We start from the raw sequence: 24,626 nt of genomic DNA on the forward strand, positions 1-24,626 counted from the left end.
AGTTTAAATTGATATGATTCATATATAAGTGTAAATATAATTTAAATTTTATATTTTTAATTTACAACATAATGTCTATAATCGATATTTTATATTTTCAAACTATTTTTTTTAATCTCAAATAGTTAAATTTTGAATTACAAATTTGTACAACACTTTTAAAAATTCGTTTTTACAACAATTTTAAAAAGCTATATCAAACTGGCCAAAAATATTCTAATCAAAAGTGTCACGGTCTTCCACTACTTTAAAATCTTCTTTAAATAAAATATTTCAATTGATTTCGATGGTAAAAGAAAATGTTGTTTTTCCTAAAGATCTTAGATTTAAACAAATACATCTACAGAATATGTATGTATTGTCAAATTAGATTTAACTTTAAACCTATTAAAGGAAAAATCATTTTTTATAAAAAAAAATGATAACTAAATTAGTAAATTTTTAACAATTTTAACGTGGTAGCCCATATAATAATAATACATATATATATTTTATATGCACATAATTATTTTTAACTATATATCATGTCAATATTAAAATATAAAAAATATTTTAAAAATTAGTATTGAGTACTATCATATAAGATTTTATATTAATATGGTTAAAAATAATTGTTTAATAATATTTTATTTAAAATTAACTATTTAAAAAATTAACGTCGGATTTTAAATCTGTGTTTTATCGGCATCAACTCAGATTCTTTAGAATGGTTTGGCGTTTGAGGCTTTCAAACCAACTCGAGGCATCCACTAGGGTGATCCTCTATCACTGTATATTTCTGTCATGTGTACAGAGAGACTTGCGCGAGCTATTCAAGATGCCGTGGAAGATAAGTGGTGGAAACCGGTTAGAATTTCACGAGGAGGTCCTCCGTTGTCTCATTTATTTTTTACAGATGAACTAGTCCCTTTTGCTGAGGCCTCCCTATCTCAATTGGATGTGATTCAGCGCGTGCTCCAGGATTTTTGTGAGGCTTCTGGGTATAAGGTAATATTTATTTTTTCCAACAATGTGGACGAGACAATTAAAGGAGATATAAGTAGTGGCTTCTAATACACTTTGGTGGATGATCTCGGTAGATACCTTGGTGTCCGTTTGCTACATAAACATGTTACAAATGCAACATACCAATACATTATACAGAAAGTAAGGGATAGGTTGTCGAGATGTAAGGCGAGGCATCTCTCTTTGGCCGGCAGCATTACGTTGACCTAATAGGTGTTATTGGCTATTCCTACTTACGCTATGCAGTCTTGTTCTTTACCATTAGGAATATGTGGTGAAATTGAGAAATTGATATGCGGATTTATTTGTGTAGCACTGATCAAAGGAAGCATGCACATCTCATGCGGTGGGATGATGTTTGCAGTGCGTCTAACCAAGGTGCCTTGGCATTCGAAAGGTCCAGTATCAAAATGTGACACTGCTTATGAAGCTTGCTTATCAGATTGTCTGATAGGGACCGTTTGTGAGTGCAAGTGTTGAGATCAAAATACAAAGTACATGAGATTGCCCCTAGGTCGATAATCAAACCGGAATCATCGAGGTTGTAGAAGGCCATCAGTTTGGTGTGGGAGGAGACGCGTGAGAGAATTGTGTGGAATCTCGGAAACAGAGCAAAGGTGGATTTTTGGAATGACAACTAGTTGGGTGATGTTGGTTTGCTGCGTCACGCGTGTGTCATGCAGGACACTTTTGTTCCTCATGCATGCACTGTTGCGAAAATAGTGAATAGCAATGGAGATTGGAAGTGGAAGGATGTTCAGGCAATGTTATCACCTGCTGTCTTTTCGTATATTGCATTTGTTCCTCCGCTTATCGTGACTGGGGGAGAGGACAAGCCGGGATGGAGAGGAAAATCAATTGTCGTGTCACTACAAAAAGTGTTTATAAAAGGCAAATTGGAGAACAATCGAGTTAGGGACACGATCAATGGGGTTTTCTTACGAAATACATGGACCTTCCTCGTATTAGAACGGTTCTATGGTTGATTTGCAAGGGTTGCCTGCTCACGAATGAGGAGAGGGTTCGTCTTCATCTTGCTTCGAAAGTGGGGTGTTCTCTCTGTGTAGCTTCAGTTAAAACTTTATCACATGTGTTTAGGAACTGCTTTGTGGCTAGGGCTGCTTGGGAGAGTGTTGTTAAACCAAGTCGATTAGAGGAGTTCATGTGCATGGATTTGATGTTTTGGATCAAACGTAACATTTGCCAACCATATTATTTTCCTTTTTGCGTGGAGAACTGGGAGTTGAACTTTGGAGCTATTGTTTGTAATATCTGAACGAGGAGGAATCAACTTTTGTTTGATGAAAGCATCGTGGTTGGCGAGAATATTATTTCCCTAAGTAAAAGGATGATGAAGAAGGCCATTTTTTGCTCAATTTTCTTCATTAGCATTGCAAAGTCAACCTTTAATGAGGACTATTCCAGATGCAGCTTGGGTACCCGCTCTGGGGGGTTGGTTTAAGCTAAACTCGGATGGTGCGAGGCACATTGGAACTGGTCACACAACGTGTGGGGGAGTTCTCACGTAAGAGACCGACAGTGGGTGATGGGGTATACTCGAAATATTGGGATCTGTTCTATGTTTGTTGCAGAGTTGTGGGGTATTTCAGAAAGACATAATTAGTATGGAACTTGAGGTTAGAGGAGGTTATTGTTGAAACATATAGCAGTGATGTGTTTGCGGCCTTGAACAAAGATGGAAGAGAGAGGTGTGGATCGTCGTTATTACCCCATATTATGCATTTAGCGAGGAGGAATTGGCAGATCTATGTTAAGTATGTTTCGCGCGATTGTAACTCTATGGTAGATGGGATGGCGAGGGTAGCACGACCTGATTGGATAGGACTCGTTACTTCCAGCAACCCCCAACCGAAGTGGATGAAGTTTATGATGCGATACTCAGTACACATAATTGAGCTGGAGTCATAGGATCAGATCAGTAGCATTTCTCTTTTACATGAAAAAAGGTAAACTATGCATGTAGTCCCCTTTGTTTTCAATCTGACCAACTTTGGTCACCGGTTTTTAATTAAGTACGATTGGACCCTAACGTTATCGGTCTATCTGGTTCAAGTCCCTCAGTCGTTAACTTTTTTAACTCTTAACGGAAGTGTTACGTGGCAATCAAAATTTGTTTAAAAAAATCCACCTTAACTCTTATTCTTCTTTCTCCCCTTCTTCTTTTTCTTCTCCATATCAACTTTTTTTATTCTTTATCCTCCTCTTATTCTTCTTCTTCCCACTATATCTTTTTCTTCTTATTCTTCTTTCCCACACTGTTTATTCTTCTTCTTCATCTTCTTCTTCACACTGTGAAATCTATATGATATTCCCAAGGGTGCATCCCTCATAAGCATGCCACATAAAAGGGTATGAAATTGGGTTTACCTAAGAGGTAAGTGGACCTCGTAGAATTTATAATTCAAGTTGTTGGATTGAAATTGGGCTCAATTAGTCCTAAGAGGATATTTTTAATGGTATAAAGTTAAGAAAGGACTATAAACACAATTACCCCATTTTAGAGGATGAGAGCTTTTATATCTCTCATTTCATCTTCATCGTTTCATTTCTATTTCTCCCATTTTTCTCTCCAAGCTCCATAAACCAAGGGTAAGTCTTTTGATCCATTTCTTAGCACTTTCAAGTTTATTTTCGTTCATAATCCATCCATTAACTTGGATTTTGATGAACCAAATCATGGGTTCTTTGGTTGCAAGAAAAAGGTGGGATTTCTCATTCAAGTCTTGATGGAAGGTGACTTCTAGCTAAAAGGGTTTCATTTGATTCAAACATCAAGATAGTGTATTTCTAATCCTTTGGAGTGTTAAGGCTTTCATAAGAATGATGACTTATTGAGATTTTAGTAGTTGAACATTTTAGGGTTTTATACTTGATTCATGCTATAGATGAGAAATTATTGTAAAACATGTGTTTTTGTGACACTTTAAGACCCTAAATAACTACCTACAACATTAGCACATGTTTAAAAACCAAATTATAAACTTTAGAGAGATTTTTATATGTTTTTCGAGCCAAAATAAATAATTTATGGGTTCAAGTATTGATACTGGGATGAACAATATCGATATTGGATGAATTGAGGCAAAAATTAGAGATTTCAGGCAGGAAGTATCGATACTACTATGAGAGTATTGATACTACCCCTTTAGTATTGATACCAAAGGTGATGGTCTCAAGACCGGGCCTCATTTTCAACAACAGAATGCAATTTTGGTATTGATACTCATAGGGATATCGATACTACAAGTAGGGTATAGATACTACCTATCTTGGATGATCAGTTTCGACCTATTTAAGGGTCTGTAAGAGCTAAGAATGGTATGTTATGTTGAACATAGTCCGTGAGGGACGTAAATGGCCAAATGAGACTAGAGACACTCGTAGGATTGGATTACAACCAGAGTAACTATAACAGGTATAACACATCCAAGTATATCCAGTTGAGCACGTAGTGAATATCTAAGAAGGAAAGGTCATTGCAGAGGGTGTACTGGCTAGTAGTATGATCGAATAATCAGATTAGTAAATAGAAGAATCGTGTACTACAAGAATGACAAATAGTGATGGACATATAAATGTCCCTCCAATTTGAGAGTGAATTGAGGGAAAGTGTAGTAACAACAGCTAGAGCATCACTCCTTAGTAATGAACCCGAGTCAGTTATCGGTCCAGTAAATAACCTAGCTAGTGAACAGCATAATCAACATCTTCGTTAGATTCATGAAATGCATAAAGACAAAAATGACTAAAATACCATTAGGTCATAATGACCAGAATATAGCTGATTAATAAACTATTAGTAGTAACTAACTAATAACCTGTGTATAATATTCTAGATGAGAGAACGAGCAAGGTAGCAGATAGGGAAATCTCTAGATGAGAGAATTAGCCTTTGTGTGACACTCAGGAAACAGTTAGGACACCTGAGTTATTTTAGTAGTAGCAAAATTGTCTTGTTTTTTAGGATGTCCAGGTATATACCAGTCAGTGCCAAGGCATTTTCTAGCCTTAAGACTAGACGGAGTAAGTTAGGGGTGTACGTTTCCAACACAGATTTTGGATCTCACCCCATAGTACCATTGGGTATACAGGCAGGCTAGAAGGCTGTGTGAGCTCCAAGATGCAGCTTCTCAGCCTAACCATGACGCTTGCCACAGTTTGTGTGATGCATTCGGATAATGCATAGTAGAGTTAGTTTTGCATTCAGATAATGCATATCAGAGTCAATGTTGCATTTAGATAACACACATCAATGTTACTGTTGTGTTCAGTTAGTCCATAGGAGTACAAGTATCACATTTAAATAATACATAACAGTTACAGTTATTAGGTTTAGAGACCCTTTTAGGGTGTACTCACTTTAAAACTTGTAGCAGAGAATTAAAAGTGTAAGACATCATACTTCAATGATAGAACAATTAAGCCTTAGATAGGTAACACTTGATCTAGATCATGTATGCACCTACGGGTTAGTACTATGTCTTCAGCATGCTTGTGTTTTTTAAACTCTTAATGTTGCTTTAAATTAGTGATTATACTATTGGGCTTTGTAAGCTCAACCTTCAGATGTTTTCCTTTGGCATGTCAATAGTTTGAGCAATTCGTGGAGCACTGTCGCAGTAGGACTTCCAGTATCTCCTTCAAAGTATTGTTCCGTAACATAATGGGTAATAACTCCGTAAAAAGACTATTTTAAGGTCTTTTCAACTTAAGTTATTGTTTGTTTAAGGGTATATATAGGTCATTTTAGATGTATATAGCTGCATATAATTGCATTTTTTGTGGTTGTGTTATTTTATTTTATTAAGGTGCTATATGAAGAGGAAGGTGTGGTTTTTACTATGTGCAGGAAATAACAAGCAAAATAGGCGAGCTGGGAAGTAATGCCGCGGCATCACACGTTGCTAAAGCATATTGAAATACCTCGGTATTTTTGGCGCAGAAAATGACAAAAATATACAACTGTACATGGACAGTTGGCTCTTCACGTGAAATGATGGCTGTAACAGCCTGCTAGGGGACCACTGACACCTGGAGGATAAGGTTCATGCACAAAATGTGATTCTAGGGGTATGAGGGGTATTTTGCACCCAACAATATCCCAACAACCTCATCATTACCCCTAGATAATTTTTATATATTACACCTCACAAGAGAGAGAGTGTGTGGAAAAAAAGGAGACGTATATTGTAGCAGAAAAATCATATTTTTATTTTCCCTTTTCCTTTCATCTTCCTTAGGTTTTCCTCCATTGATAAAGCTTCAAGGAGTGGCGAGCTAGGCGACGAGAGGAGCTAGCGAGCTAAAATGGTTCGTGGTGGCCGAGAAGACCTCCGGTGGCGCGCGTCGAATACTCTTTCTCACTTCCCTTTGCTGTTATTTTATTTATTTTATTTGTGGGTTGTTGGAACGAATATTTTGGGGATTTTTCTATGGATATTTCGAACCCCACCATGAACTAACTTATTTGATGGTGGTTGGTTTAATGGATATTTTAACTTTATTTTAATGGTATATTTAAGTTTATTTTGGTTCTTTATTTGCTTTGCTTATGAATGCTTCACCATCTAGGCTTGTAAGAGGCATGAAAATGTCTATTTCTTAGATGAAGGTTAGGTGTTCGAAAGAATCCTAAGCTTAAAATACTTGTAAGTATTCGGAAGAAACGCAAGACAAGATTCTCATAAGCAATGTGTTATAGTATTTTCAAGGGGCTTTAAACCGGCCTAGGAATATTATAACCTAATCCCTTAGATCTCGGAAGAGACTAGGATAGGATTTCAACAACTAAAAAAAGGTGTCTTTATCAATAGGGTAGGCTGTCCAACATCGTTGAGTGAGAGCAGATGCCTTGGCATCCTATTCGGTTAGGTTCCTGTGAGAATATTTTAGGAAAGCCCTGTCGAGTAAGTAAAGACCATATAACTTAAATCTGCCGAGAGATCACTTTAGCATTATTAGATCAATCCTTACCATTCATTCCATTGAAAGCTTGTCACGTGAAGATTATCTTTTTTTTTCATTTTATTTATCTTTTATTTACTGTTTTTACCATTTTTCATTGTCTTGACATTTCATCATTTTCAACACTAAACATCTATTCTTGCTACTGCATTTCCATTTGCTACACCATCACACCATCAATCCACATTCACCAGCATACACATATCTATTGCCGTGACATTTGTATATATCAAGACTAACTATACTTAGATAGAATAGTGCATAAACTTTACTCAATATCCTTCCAATCCCTGTGGAGACGATACTCACTCATCACTTTATTACTTGAGCGATTGTGTATACTTGCACATTATTTGCGTATATTTTATAGTACTCACAACACGCAACAAGATTTTGGCGCCGTTGTCGGGGATTGGCAATTGATGATGTTGAGTTTAGTTGTTGCACCGTTTTATTTATTTTCTTTGTACATAGTTACTTGTTTTTGTGTTTACCTTTTTCAGGTGTTATGTTGTTGCATGACACGTAAAAGACCCAAAGAACCATTATTTCATATAGAACATGAGGCTCTTGTTGTTCAAAATCAAGTGAAGGATCCTGCAGTTCTAAATGCCACGACAATTCCAAATGCTATGAATGCTGCTCGACCACAAACTATTAGAGATTACTTAGCTCCTACCTTGTATGACCTAAAACCTGCTATTATAGCTCCCAAGATTCAGGCAACCCAATTCAAGCTCAAACCGGTTATGTTCGACATGTTGGACTTGATTGGAAAGTTTGGTGGTGCTCCTCATGAGGATGCAAGACAACATATTCGAGAATTTTTGGAGGTCTGTGACTCCTTTCGACAAGAAGGTGTGTATGAAGATGTGTTGAAATTGAAGTTATTTCCATATTCTTTGAAAGATGATGCCAGGGCATGGCTCAATGGATTACCTTCCGGCTCTATAAGGTCTTGGGCTGAATTGTGCAAAAAAAATTTACTACGGCATAATCCACGTAATATGAACAACCATCTTAGGAATGCCATAACATCTTTTCACCAAGCTGATGACGAGTCAATGCATGAGTGTTGGGACCGTTACAAAGAATTGCTTCGCAAATGTACCAACCATGGATTCCACGACTAGACTCAAGTCGTGATGTTCTACAATGGAGCCAATGCACCCACGAGGATGATGCTAGATGCCTGGACAAATGGCACTTTGCTTGACAAATCACCTAAAGAGGCTTTTGGCATTCTTGATCGAATTGCTAACCATGATTACCAATTTCCCTCTTCAAGGTTTGAAACTATAAGGAAGGCATTTGGGGCATTCAAGTTGGAAGCTGAAGATTCAGTGTCGGCCCAACTCTCTACCATCACCAATATGTTGAAGAATTTGCAAAATTCTAAGGAGATGAAAGAAGTGAAGGTTGATAGCTTGGCATGTCTGTTATGCCAAGGCAATCACCATAAATGTGAATGCCCGAACAATCAAAAGTCCATCAACTATGTGGGAAGCTTCAATGGATGGAGTCAGCATCCCAATTTCTCATGGGAAAATCAAGGAGCTTGTAATGTCAGTCATCTCGCTCAGCAGTAGTATATAGATGAGCCCCTAGCCTTTCAAACGAATATGCCATGGCATACTTTTAAGGGGACAACATCTTCACTTAATATAAGTTCTCTAGAGGCCACTATACAAGACTTTATGACAACTACAAAGGCTCTATTATAAGATCACGATGCATCTATTAAGAGTCAAGAAGAATTATTACAAAGTCAAGGGGCATGGTTGCAAAGTCATAGTTTGTCTTTGAGAGCTTTGGAAATGCAAGTGGATCAAATTGCCACGGCATTACAAGAATACCAACCAGACAGATTGCCTAGTGATACTGAAGTCACTAAGGCTAAAGGCAGTGAGGAATTTAATACATTCACCTCAGGGAGTATCACCTATATCTACAAAGATGCTAAGTTTGGGGGGGAAACACTCGAAGAACCTAGCTATGAGATTGTGCATGAAGAGTCTCAATTGCAAGAGGACTTACATTCGCTGGAGAACAAAGCTGGATGTTCAATGCGTAAACCCGATGATGGCAAGCAAAATAATGCCACGACAAAAGAAAAACCCCCACTAGCAGAAGTTGATGACCAAAGGGAAGCTGCTTATGCCATGACAATTTTGTAGGCACTTGTGAGTACTTGAAGCTCGATGAAGAAGACAAAGATGAGCTTAAGGATATTTCAAAAGAGGCGGGTCAATCTAGCTTACTCATAGCTAGACCAGGTACAAAATCTGAACATGTGGATTTCATTGAATTTACTCAACCCCAATTAGTTACCCATTTTTCTAGGCTAGAAATTGTTAAAGCACTAAGGAATAAAATGGAGAAACAATTCCCTTATGAGAAATTATTATTTTCCACGGCATTGTCGTGGTACGCTGACATTGTCAATTTTCTCGTTAGTGGTGTTTTGCTTCCGTACTTGAATAGCCAGGGCAAGAACAGATTGATGCAGGATGATGACCCCTACTTCTTGAACGACTTTGCTACCCAAGCAATTAAAAGATGCCACTACAACGGGGAGAGAAAAGAGAGGACTACTGCAAAGGTCCTACAAATCGGGTTCTATCGACTTACACTGAAGGTGGCGCTGTTATATATATGTGGAGCATTTTGGTCTATACTGGTGCTCCAATCGAACGCGACAAAAATGCCATGACAATTCATGATGTTTTAGAGTTTGCATCTCTTGAACCCTTTTTAATTTATGTTTTTGAAGTTTTGTTTTGTCGTGAGTGTTTGTTTGTTTGTTTGTTTTTCTTTGTTTTATTTCTTTATTTTTTAATATTAGTTCTTTTTAGGATGAAGGGTGTTCTGGAGGATGAATATGATGAAATCTCACGAGGGAACTTCATAGGCTACTGCAAACCAATATGTCACGGCAAAGATAGATGTAATCGAGGCTCTAACAAGACGCAGTCATGGCACCTGTTCATAAGGAGATGCTCTCACATTGGGCTTATAATCTTCTGGTCATCCTGGACAAGATCTTGCCATTATTTTAGGATGCCACGACATTTGCAAATGTCACTCAGCAAGACAATACACCAAAGTCAGAGGATGCTAACCCAGTCAGTATGGACTAGATGACGTCTGAAGTCATCTGTTGGGCGTATGGAGACCTCAACATCTAAGAACACTGAAAGCCCTAGCACACCACCTGCTGAACCCAGTTCTGATCCTGACAAAAGCCCCACATCACTGAGGAAGTGTACCAGACACAATACTACTAGCACTGCCAGCGTGACTCCACCACCATCTTAGGAAGACAAGGTACCTTGCATGGCATTGCATCACATCGCATAGCCTGTAGTCTAGTTTTAACTTAGTTTTTATTCAGCATTGAGGATAATGCTTCTCTCAAGTTTGGGGGAGGTAATGTTATGCCATGGCATCATTAAATGGTTGGACAGTTAGATGAAATGTTTTGATGATACCTGATGAAGATGAACTTTTTAGGCTATAAATTGAATGTAAATGACTGTTGAGAATGATAGAACTGACTCTAGGGCTTGATGCTTTGTGAATTATTCTTACACGATTTGTATGTTTTCTATACTTAAAGAACTTAGGAAGTTTTTATGAAAGAACTCTGGTTAGCCTTGGCATTAAAATATGGTATTATGCTTAAATGATAAATCACTGTTTAAGAAATCTCTTATCTCTGAATTTTGTTTAATCGTGAATAAATGTTTCGGCATAGCTGTAGAGTGAGACTCCTCTTTGCCGTGGCATTGCCTGGAACTCTCTTTAATAAATGGCAGCCACGCGCATACGAGTGAATGAAAGTAGTCACGGGATGACTCTGTCTGACTAGCTTGGGGGTGGAAGGTATGCTCCCTTTCACCTAGAGTGTGGGATGGTAGGTGTGATGAGCTGACTCCCTTCGTAGCAGCGTAAAAAAATGAAAAAGTGAAAAAAAAAGAAAAAAAAAAGAAAAAAATGTGTACTAAATGAAAAGGGAGTATAAATGTGCTTAATGAATGAGTAAATGTTGTGGCGAAACTAGGGAACTCAATTAGAAATTGCCTAAATTCGTTATGTAACACCCATAACCCGTATAATTATACCTATACAGATTATAGATGTTATCCGAATTTCTAAAACCATTTTACGATTCAAAAGCAATTTAAAATTTATTTTCTTAAAATAGTAAATGATATTATAAAAATATCATATCATATAAAATTACGTTTCATTATAATAATTTAATTCAAAATATTTTTAATTATGAATAGTGAATAGTACCCGAATAGTGAACAGTGAACAGTGGGGGAATCGATTCCCTGTAGCAGGGGAATCGGTACCCCTTTAACAATCTGGAAATTTTGCTTAAAAACCGTGGTTATTGTTCATGCTACAGTAACTTCCGAAAATTTACATATAAATTCATAAAAATTAACCTTTCATCACTATAAAAAAATTCCAAAATTAATTCAACAAATAAAGTGAACATTTTCAAATTACATGCCACTATCTAAAATCAAATTTCACAATAGGATGTCTTACTGATATTGAAATATACCTCTCGATGCTTGATGTCGTTCTGAACTCTTTATTCTTATTCTTTGCTTTTTACCTACGCGTGAAAATCATCACACGCTAAGTATAAACTTAGTGAGGCAATTAAAACATTTAACAGTGCAATACAATTCATGCATGATTTTCAATATCAAATATCAAATTTCCATAAAATCATTTTACTAACATATCCAATATTTTACCATGATCAAAATAATATAAAATCTCTTACCATTTATTTTACCAAAATACTTACCATTTAAATTCCATAAGCTCGTAAGCTTATTTTTCCTATATACTTGCCATTATTCCGTAAGTTCATAAGCTTATTTGCATGGTTACCATTTATTAACCAATAAAACATAATCCATAGCCAATAGCCCAATATTAAACCTTGAGGGCCCTGGGTATTCGAGTAATATTTGCACCGTAGTGCTACACATAAGGTCGTGCCCACCATATACACCGAAGTGTATTACATATAAGGTCGTGCCCACCATATACACCGAAGTGTATTACACATAAGGTCGTGCCCACCATATACACCAAAGTGTATTATAAACCTGCAACTGCTATACTCTATGGCATGCCAACTATACCCTGTCCCTCAATGACTTACTTGGGCATATAGTGTATTTTATTTGATCCATCCATGGCAAAGTATATTATCAAATTTAACATTGGGCAGTTCATACCCGAAAACATTCATGGTAAAATATCACATTTTTTCATGATCAATGCATTTTAATTTCATACTCTGACATCTCAATGTCAATTTATAAAAAATGATATAAAATCATACCGATATAAACAAGGTCGACTTATCGCAAGTCTTCCTTATGATGTATAAAACATCCATGTATAATTTCATGCATGTATTGCACTCACCTTGACACTTTATGTCTTAAAAAATATTTGTGCCTCACTATTGTCCACAATATACCCTTTTTATACTTGACTTGCTTCAATTGAAAATCAACCATGATCTGTATAAATCACAAATTCATAATAATTCATATGTTAGTATTTTACTAACATAAATACATTCCACCATATCTCCATACTATATTTGAAATTCATCATCTATCAAAATATTTAACTCTTAATAATTACTTATAACATTGGAACCAACTTTTCCCATTTACTCAAAATTGTCCTTCACCCTTTTATCACTTAGATTTTTAATGCCAAAAATTCCAGTATTGAAATTATTTCCATTCAAATGCTTTTACAAAAGCATAAATACATTTACGTATCCCAACTATGCAATTGTTGTACTTAAATCACCAATCATTTCAATCTTCCCAAAATAATCAATTTCACATTTAACACTCATTTCAATTCTCAAACAACAATTCCCAGCATAGTACATCAATTATACAACTCTTACACAACAACCCATTAATTTTCCAGAATTCAGACAACTCGCACTACCCTTAAAGAATCATTATTCTGTATTGATATAGACACTGGAATTCAATTCCGTTTCTTCCGTTACAAACTAGACTCAAATAAGAATCTATCCATATAAAGAACTCCTTATAATTCATTTTGTACAATTTATGGTGAATTTTCAAAGTTCACCAACAGAATCTGTTTTGTACAGAATTCTGCTGTCCGACTTTTCTGACCTTTCCTCAGTTAAAAATTCATATATATTTGTATACAACTTGAAATTTATCCCCGTTTGTTTTAAACAAAACTAGATCCATATATGAACACAATATATAAAATAACCTCCAAATTATTTTTATATATTTTCTGGTGAATTTCGAACCTATTGTAATTCTCAAAATCTAAACTGTTTTTCTTTAACCTCATCCTTATGTTCTTCATCAATTCATACAACCTCACAATCATCAATAATCATCATCAATTTCAACAACCATAGTATAAACCCAAATTTCCAGATTTGGGGATTTTGAAATCAAGCAAGATAATCATGCAATATTGGTACCAAATGATAGCGTTTTTCGCAAATAACCATTTTCTATTTTCATCATACTCATAATCCTAAAGAAATGGCTTGAAAATAGAATTGAAGCTTTGTTCTTACCTTAGGAGAAGACCACGTTGGCTGGAGAAGAATATAGCAAATTTGAGTGAAATGTTGGATGCATTTCATCTTATTTTACTCTATATTCCACTTAAATGAATATAATATTCATTTAATTGTGATAAGACCAAATCACCCTTAATGAATTTCCATAATCACCATAAAACCAAGAAATCTGATTATTATCATATTATAAAGTCAAACATAAATTATTTTGACTTTTAATTTCGAATTTCACCTTGAATTTTCAAATCTTGCGTTTTAGTCACTAAATTCCACTGTTTCGGTTAAATCTGGAATATTGCACATTTCCAAACCAAATTTCTCTGATCCAAAATATTAAAATAATATTTCCAACCATTTTATAACATCCTTCAAATTTTTGTAAAATTCTGATTCGATCAGAATTTATCGATTCATTACCGGCTTTAACTATTTCTTTACTAAATTCCAAATCCAACAATATGATTTCCATAAAACTCCAATCTCAAGAGTAAACCATATATTTATGGAATAAAAATCTTTTTAGGAAATTTATCACTTAATTCCCTAAACTTTTCCCAAGTTTTAACTTTGACCATCAAACTTTCAAAATTTGCATTTTGGTCATTATCTAATTTTTTGGGGTATTACAATTCTCCCCTCCTTAAGAAAATTCGTCCTCGAATTTTAAACTTTCTATGAAAACCATAACTTCTCTTTTATGAGGATTGCACTTTCTATTGTAGATTCATAACCCTAATTTAGGGTTTTACGAACTGGTAAGACATAATCTCGTCTCATACAAAAACCTCTTTTGTCAACTTCTTGAATTTCAAAAAAAAAATTCCTCTTTACTTTGAGAATTTTGTAAAGATCATGCACATCATTATATTTTTAACCTATACAATTCATTTCTTCAACCTATTATGAAAATATCTACACATTTTCATATCATCCTCTCTTTCCCATGGAACGTCTTTGACATTATAATTTTGCTAAATCACTTTGACTAGAAGAATCATCTTATTACGCATTTCTTTGATTTCTCGAGCTAATATCTGAACTGGTTTTTCTTTATAATCAATCCGTTTGTATCTTAATTTCCTCTGATGAAATGACATATGAAATATCCAATCGATACTTTCTAAGCATCAACACATGAAAAATATTGTATACTTTGTCCAACTCTGGTTCCCAAATACTTCCAGAGTTAATGTTAACTGATAATCCATCAATCCAACTCTTTCTAATATCTCATAAATTACAATGAATCTTATATTTAGTTTTTCTTTGCATTTTAGGCACAACATCTTTTTCCAAGGTGATACTTTAAGAAAATTTTATCACCTTCATGAAAATTCAATCTTTTTTTTTCAATTCAAGTCTACATAAGACTTTTGTCGATCCAATATCATCTTGAGATTATCTACTTTATCTTCAACTTAATTCAATAAATCTGAGAGAACAAGATTATGATCTTTTAATTTGAACCCATTCAATGGTGTTTGACATTTTCTCCCATATAAAACTTCACACGGAGTTATCTTGATGCTTAATTTAATAATGTCATTGTAGAAAAATTCTACTAAAAACAATTACTTTTCTTTTCCCATGATTCCTTAGAATCAATCACACATGCTCTCAGCATATCTTTTAATATCTGAATAGAACTTTCTGACTTACCATCCGTCTGTAGATGAAATATCACACTGAAATTCAATCAAGTACCCAAACTTTATGCAAATATTTCCAAAATCTTTAACTAATACCTTTGATCTCTGTCCGATATAATGGATATTAATACCCTTGTATTCGAACTATCTCCTTGATATACAATTATGTATATTTATCCAATGCATAGTCCATTCACATCGGAATGAAATGTGCCGATCTAATTAACCAGTCACTATTACTCAAATAAAATCCTTTTTATTTGATGTCAAAGGTAGTACATTAACTAAAATTCATAGTGACTCTTTACCACTTCCACTCTGGAATAGAAATCAGTTGTAATAATTCCGAAAGCACTTGATTCTCAGCTTTTACTTCTTGACATGTCAAACATGTAACAACAAACTCAATAATGTTTCTTTTCATACCTGGCCACCAAAATGACTCTTTACATCATGATACATTTTTTTCCACTTGTATGCATAGTCAGTAAACTATAATGTGCCTTAGAAAGAATATCTTTCTTCAACTCGTCATTATGAGGAATACAAATTCTTCCTCAATAATTTCCATCAAAGTTGACTTCAAAGTCTTTAGTCTCGCATTTTTTTCCACAAGTGAAATATTTTTTTTTCATCTCTCATTTTTTTCTCTTTCTCTTTTTCTTTTCTTTCTCATTTTCATTTTTTTTCTTCTTCGTTTTCATTTTCTTTTTCTATTTTTTTCTTCTTCTGTTTTTTTTTCTTCTTATAATATTTTTTTAGCTCTTATGCCATATGCCGAGACAACATGACTAAGAAAATCAACTTCTGATAGCCAAAACTCACTCTTTGACAGTTTAGCATTACCTTTTTACCCTTAAGTATTTCGAATACAGTACGAATATAAGCATCATGCTCTATCTTTGTATTCGAGTATACCCGAATATCATCAATATAGACCACCTCAAACTAATTTAAGTAAGGTTAAAATACTCGATTCATCAAAATCCATAAATGTTACTAAAGCATTTTTCAAATCAAACGGCATTACTACAAACTCGTAGTATCTATACCATTTCCTGAAAACTATCTTTGAAACATCTTCCTCTTTAAAATTTAACTGTTGATATCCCATTCAAATATCAATTTCAATTTTTTTTAAAACATTACTGCTCCTTTTAGGCTGATCCACAAGTCATCAATCCTAAAAAGATGATACTTGTTCTTGATATTTACTTTGTTTAACTATCAATAATCTATGCATAATCGCATATATTCATTTTTTTATAACAACACCGGTTCACCCCAAGGTAAAATATTCAATCTAAAGCATCCTCAATCTATCAATTCTTGCAATTGGTTCTTATTCTCTTAACTCAATTGCAACCATTCAATATGAACTCATAGATACAAGATTAATGTCTTGATAACCATCAATATTAAATTCCACCTCTTAATCTGGAGGTAATCCAAATAATAAATCTAAAAGACATATAGAAATTCCCAAGTTATGGAAATATCATATGATCTTATTTCAGATACTTAAGTGTCTATCATCTTAGCTACAAAAGCTATGCATCCTTTTTACATCATCTTAATCGCAACCAATGTTGATATCACGTTAGTGATGATTTCACTATTTCATCAATCATTAAAATTCTTAATTTCTCCGCATTTTTATAAATTAATCGCTTCTTGCGACCATTAACTCAACCTTAATGCAGAGAGAACCAAATCATGATCAAAATGATCTTAAACTTGTTAATGATAATCCCATCAGATTCATCAATAACATAAGCTCTTGAATCTTTACTGGACATTTATTAATTGTCCTTCTAACACTTGTATCATAATCGTGACCATGACCATGACCATGACCATGACCATGACCTATGGGTCTTCCGTTATAATATCACTCGATATCAAGTATAATTGAATATTTCTACTTTATAATTCCTTAATTCATTCTTAAGGAAATTTGTATAACTTTTCCAAATCCAAAGATAATATTTTCGAACAATTGAAACATTTTCCATCTTAAATGAAAATCCCAATGTTCACATCATTCAATAAGAAAACTTGATAAATTTGTTGCAATAACCTCATAGCAATTACTGCTAAGATCACACTAGTAAACAAATTTACTCATTTTTCTTATTAGTACGAACTTGACACTTTTCAAGTTCTTGAAAATCAATCTCGATCTATACAATAATTCATTTCAGCATGGAAGGTTAAACAATCCATTTCCTCATTTTTACCTTCACAAGGTAACTCTATCAAATTTTATGGACTTGATATTTATTCTCAATCCAACTCATAACCATTTGATTCACTAATAATTCAACTTTCTTTAAACTTTTAGCGGAAATCATATTTACCGCTTACTCAATTTCTTCTTACTCAATTTATCAATGATTTAAACAATTTAATGCTTAGCTTAAATATTTCTCACTTATTTAAGCTTACCTGGAGAACCTCAAAAGCATTCACTAGATTCAGATATCTCCTCTGGATCCTCATCCGATTCGAATTTTCTTGTAAGTCATTCAAACTTTTTAATCAATTCTTCCAATTCATAAACTTTGTTAAACACTGTGACAATTCTTCCACATAATGAAGAAAAATCTCTTATAACATCCACCCTTCTAAGGTGTTTTATATAAGTCATATATGTTCCCTTTTTGTCGATTTCAATCTCGACATTCTTTTCAACCATTTCGACTTTATTACCTTTGTCTTTAATTTCAACATCTGAACATAGTCAGAATCATCATACATTAGTAAAGAATAACTTTTACTCCCTATAAACATCATCACAGTATATATACAAATATCAGTAACTCTTGACATCCTAGTGGCATGTATACACTTTTTAACTCAAAATAACCTCGGTTTAGTCATAGAATCGGCTAAACATGTAGCTCTGATGCCAATAAATGTAACACCCATAACCCGTATAATTATACCTATACAGATTATAGATGTTATCCGAATTTCTAAAACCATTTTACGATTCAAAAGCAATTTAAAAATTATTTTCTTAAAATAGTAAATGATATTATAAAAATATCATATCATATAAAATTACGTTTCATTACAATAATTTAATTCAAAATATTTTTAATTATGAATAGTGAATAGTACCCGAATAGTGAACAGTGAACAGTGGGGGAATCGATTCCCTATAGCAGGGGAATCGGTACCCCTTTAACAATCTGGAAATTTTGCTTAAAAACCGTGGTTATTGTTCATGCTACAGTAACTTCCGAAAATTTACATATAAATTCATAAAAACTAACCTTTCATCACTATAAAAATTTCCAAAATTAATTCAACAAATAAAGTGAACATTTTCAAATTACATGCCACTATCTAAAATCAAATTTCACAATAGGATGTCTTACTGATATTGAAATATACCTCTCGATGCTTGATGTCGTTCTGAACTCTTTATTCTTATTCTTTGCTTTTTACCTACGCGTGAAAATCATCACACGCTAAGTATAAACTTAGTGAGGCAATTAAAACATTTAACAGTGCAATACAATTCATGCATGATTTTCAATATCAAATATCAAATTTCCATAAAATCATTTTACTAACATATCCAATATTTTACCATGATCAAAATAATATAAAATCTCTTACCATTTATTTTACCAAAATACTTACCATTTAAATTCCATAAGCTCGTAAGCTTATTTTTCCTATATACTTGCCATTATTCCGTAAGCTCATAAGCTTATTTGCATGGTTACCATTTATTAACCAATAAAACATAATCCATAGCCAATAGCCCAATATTAAACCTTGAGGACCATGGGTATTCTAGTAATATTTGCACCGTAGTGCTACACATAAGGTCGTGCCCACCATATACACCGAAGTGTATTACACATAAGGTCGTGCCCACCATATACACCGAAGTGTACTACACATAAGGTCGTGCCCACCATATACACCAAAGTGTATTATAAACCTGCAACTGCTATACTCTATGGCATGCCAACTATACCCTGTCCCTCAATGACTTACTTGGGCATATAGTCTATTTTATTCGATCCATCCATGGCAAAGTATATTATCAAATTTAACATTGGGCAGTTCATACCCGAAAACATTCATGGTAAAATATCACATTTTTTCATGATCAATGCATTTTAATTTCATACTCTGACTTTTCAATGTCAATTTATAAAAAATGATATAAAATCATGCCGGTATAAACAAGGTCGACTTATCGCAAGTCTTCCTTATGATGTATAAAACATCCATGTATAATTTCATGCATGTATTGCACTCACCTTGACACTTTATGTCTTTCAAAATATTTGTGCCTCACTATTGTCCACAATATACCCTTTTTATACTTGACTTGCTTCAATTGCAAATCAACCATGATCTGTATAAATCACAAATTCATAATAATTCATATGTTAGTATTTTACTAACATAAATACATTCCACCATATCTCCATACTATATTTGAAATTCATCATCTATCAAAATATTTAACTCTTAATAATTCCTTATAACATTAGAACCAACTTTTCCCATTTACTCAAAATGGTCCTTCACCCTTTTATCACTTAGATTTTTAATACCAAAAATTCCAGTATTGAAATTATTTCCATTCAAATGCTTTTACAAAAGCATAAATACATTTACGTATCCCAATTATGCAATTGTTGTACTTAAATCACCAATCATTTCAATCTTCCCAAAATAATCAATTTCACATTTAACACTCATTTCAATTCTCAAACAACAATTCCCAGCATAGTACATCAATTATACAACTCTTACACAACAACCATTAATTTTCCAGAATTCAGACAACTCGCACTACCCTTAAAGAATCATTATTCTGTATTGATATAGACACTGGAATTCAATTCCGTTTCTTCCGTTAAAAACTAGACTCGAATAAGAATCTATCCATATAAAGAACTCCTTATAATTCATTTTGTACAATTTATGGTGAATTTTCAAAGTTCACCAACATAATCTGTTTTGTACAGAATTCTGCTGTCCGACTTTTCTGACCTTTCCTCACTTAAAAATTCATATATATTTGTATACAACTTGAAATTGATCCCCGTTTGTTTTAAACAAAACTAGATCCATATATGAACACAATATATAAAAATAACCTCTAAATTATTTTTATATATTTTCTGGTGAATTTTCGAACCTATTGTAATTCTCAAAATCTAAACTGTTTTTCTTTAACCTCATCCTTATGTTCTTCATCAATTCATACAACCTCACAATCATCAATAATCATCATCAATTTCAACAACCATAGTATAAACCCAAATTTCCAGATTTGGGGATTTTGAAATCAAGCAAGATAATCATGCAATATTGGTACAAAATGATAGCTTTGAAAATAACCATTTTCTATTTTCATCATACTCATAATCCTAAAGAAATGGCTTGAAAATAGAATTGAAGCTTTGTTCTTACCTTAGGAGAAGACCACGTTGGCTGGAGAAGAATATAGCAAATTTGAGTGAAATGTTGGATGCATTTCATCTTATTTTACTCTATATTCCACTTAAATGAATATAATATTCATTTAATTGTGATAAGACCAAATCACCCTTAATGAATTTCCATAATCACCATAAAACCAAGAAATCTGATTATTATCATATTATAAAGTCAAACATAAATTATTTTGACTTTTAATTTCGAATTTCACCTTGAATTTTCAAATCTTGCGTTTTAGTCACTAAATTCCACTGTTTCGGTTAAATCTGGAATATTGCACATTTCCAAACCAAATTTCTCTGATCCAAAATATTAAAATAATATTTCCAACCATTTTATAACATCCTTCAAATTTTTGTAAAATTCTGATTCGATCAGAATTTATCGATTCATTACCGGCTTTAACTATTTCTTTACTAAATTCCAAATCCAACAATATGATTTCCATAAAACTCCATTCTCAAGAGTAAACCATATATTTATGGAATAAAAATCTTTTTAGGAAATTTATCACTTAATTCCCTAAACTTTTCCCAAGTTTTAACTTTGACCATCAAACTTTCAAAATTTGCATTTTGGTCATTATCTAAATTTTTGGGGTATTACACGTTAAGTATAGATTAGATACATTCACGCACACACATAACCATAAAGAATCTTGACCTAGGGAAAAGTACTTGAATTCTTGATATGTCTAGCATGTTGAAGCCAATTATTCTGAGGGTTGAAATTCAATTATTGTCTTGTTGTCCTACTGTTGAAATTGCCATGACATTTTGATTGTGTTAATTGTTATCCATTGCTTGAGGACAAACAATAGCTTAAGTTTGGGGGTGTGATAACTCCGTAAAAAGACTATTTTTAAGGTCTTTTCAACTTAAGTTATTGTTTGTTTAAGGGTACATATAGGTCATTTTAGATGTATGTAGCTGCATATAATTGCATTTTTTGTGGTTGTGTTATTTTATTTTATTAAGGTGCTATATGAAGAGGAAGGTGTGGTTTTTAGTATGTGCAGGAAATAACAAGCAAAATAGGCGAGTTGGGAAGTAATGCCGCGGCATCACACGTTGCTGAAGCAGATTCAAATACCTCGGTATTTCTGGCATAGAAAACGACAAAAATATACAGCTGTACGTGGACAGCTGGCTCTTCACGTGAAATGATGGCTGTAACAGCCTGCTAGGGGACCACTGACACCTGGAGGATAAGGTTCATGCACAACATGTGATTCTAGGGGTATGAGGGGTATTTTGCACCCAACAATATCCCAATAACCTCATCATTACCTCTAGATATTTTTTATATATTACACGTCACAAGAGAGAGAGTGTGTGGAAAAAAAAGGAGACATATATTGTAGCAGAAAAATCAGATTTTTATTTTCCCTTTTCCTTTATTCTTCCTTGGGTTTTCCTCCATTGATAAAGCTTCAAGGAGTGGTGAGCTAGGCGCCAAGAGGAGCTAGCGAGCTAAAGTGGTTCATGGTGGCCGAGGAGACCTTCGGTGGCGGGCGTCGAAGGCTCTTTCTCACTTCCATTTGCTGTTATTTTATTTATTTTATTTATGGGTTGTTGGAACGAATATTTTGTGGATTTTTCTATGGATATTTCGAACCCCACCATGAACTAACTTATTTGGTGGTGGTTGGTTTAATGGATATTTTAACTTTATTTTAATGGTATATTTAAGTTTATTTTGGTTCTTTATTTGCTTTGCTTATGAATGCTTCACCATCTAGGCTTGTAAGAGGCATGGAAATGTTCATTTCTTAGATGAAGGTTAGGTGTTCGGAAGAATCCTACGCTAAAAATACTTGTAAGTATTCGGAAGAAACGCAAGACAATATCCTCATAAGCAATGGGTTATAGTATTTTCAAGGGGCTTTGAACTGGCCTAGGAATATTATAACCTAATCCCTTAGATCTCGGAAGAGACTAAGATAGGATTTCAACGACTAAAAAAGGTGTCTTTATCAATAGGGTAGGCTGTCTAACATCGTTGAGTGAGAGCAGATGCCTTGGCATCCTATTCTGTTAGGTTCCTGTGAGAATATTTTAGGAAAGCCCTGTCGAGTAAGTAAAGACCAGATAGCTTAAATCTGCCTGAGAGATCAGTTTAGCATTATTAGATCAATCCTTATCATTCATTCCATTGAAAGCTTGTCACGTGGGGATTATCTTCTTTTCATTTTATTTATCTTTTATTTACTGTTTTTACCATTTTTCATTGTCTTGACATTTCATCATTTTCAACACTAAACATCTATTCTTGCCACTGCATTTCCATTTGCTACACCATCACACCATTAATCCACATTCACCAGCATACACATTTACATTGCTGTGACATTTGTATATATCAAGACTAACTATACTTAGATAGAATAGTGCATAAATTTTACTCAATATCCTTCCAATCCCTATGGAGACGATACTCACTCATCACTTTATTACTTGAGCGATTGTGTATACTTGCACATTATTTGCGTATATTTTATAGTACTCACAACACGCAACAGTGGGCATATGTATTCATAGAGACTTACTCATGTATTCAGAAGCTTCAGTTTATAAAATTGTTTTATAATTGTTATTTAAGTTATTACGATACCATTCACATTATTTGAAAATAAATTGAACAAGTTTTGAAAATCAAGGGTTGTCTCAATAGCCCAATACAAAACTTTAGGCCCAAATCGAGTTTAGGGTGTTACACAATATGGTATTCTCAATGATTTGGATTTCGAGCTCTAATTCCTTATTGATATGGACGAAAAAAACTTGAGCTAGAAACTCACAAGCATACCTGAGTGGAAATGGAACAAACTTAGGAGTGGTGTTATGGCATACTACTAACCCCATAATCTCTTTCTCTTTTATTGTGGTTGTTGCTTGGAACCGATGTCATTACCTTCTTCATATCCATCATTGACAATGACATCCATGACTAAAGAAGCAATGGAATCCATGTCCTCCATGTACTGTAAATGGCAGCTATGAGGATCCCTTAGGGTTGAACCACATAAGGTCATGTCAATATGAAACTTATCATCTTGAAATACTTTCACATGTTTGGCTCTATAATCAACAATCATACGGACTTTATTCTTCATAAACAATAATCAAGCAGCATGAGGGATATCAGTGGTCGATAATGCAAGCCTAAATAAGGCTCCAACCCTGGTTTTGTTACCTCATATATCATTTCACCATGGTCGTCATCATGGAATTTTATGTCATCACCCTGTCATAATAGGTGAGTTCGAAAACCTCATGCACCATTGTATTGCAAAGCCTTTCCATACTTTCATTAGGTAGTGAATGCAACCGTGTGATTGCCTTTGCTGCGAGCTTGTACAATTGCAAAACTCCAACTGTAGTCATGGGAACTTTAAAAGAGAAACCTCCTCAATTTTTAGGGCCTTTAGCAATACAGAAGAACTAAAGGCAGTGAAATTGGTTTTTATGTCAATTCCAATGTCGAAAACTGAATAATCCCCAACACTTGTATTTACTTTCGATGTTATCGATTTTGTTACTGTGGTTTTTTTTATAGTTTTGTCTGAAATGGTCGTGGGTGGTTAATGGGAAGAACAAGAAGAAGAAGTGATAATGAGTTCAAGACTTGATATTTATAAAGAAGAAGAAGAAGAAGAAGAAGTCACGTTAGTGTTTTTTTTTTTATTTTTTAATTTTTTAATTGCAACACGTGATTTTTTTGTGATTTTTATTTATTTTTTAATTACCAAATTTTCGTTAAGAGTTAACAGAATTTAATGGCTAAGAGACGTAAAACGGACAGATCAATAACGTAAGAGACTAAACGTACTTAATTAAAAAACTGATGACCAAAATCAATTAGACCAAAAA

At 33.9% G+C, this 24,626-nt stretch overlaps 1 pseudogene; it reads right to left on the reverse strand.

Annotated features, from left to right (window-relative positions):
• Positions 1-2,404: 2,404 nt before the first annotated feature.
• LOC120149513 lies at positions 2,405-24,140 on the reverse strand (annotated as a pseudogene).
• Between the last annotated feature and the right edge of the window lie 486 nt (positions 24,141-24,626).

This window comes from Hibiscus syriacus, unplaced genomic scaffold (assembly GCF_006381635.1).
Source record: "Hibiscus syriacus cultivar Baekdansim isolate YM2019G1 unplaced genomic scaffold, ASM638163v2 tig00111005_pilon, whole genome shotgun sequence".
Taxonomy (NCBI): domain Eukaryota; kingdom Viridiplantae; phylum Streptophyta; class Magnoliopsida; order Malvales; family Malvaceae; genus Hibiscus; species Hibiscus syriacus.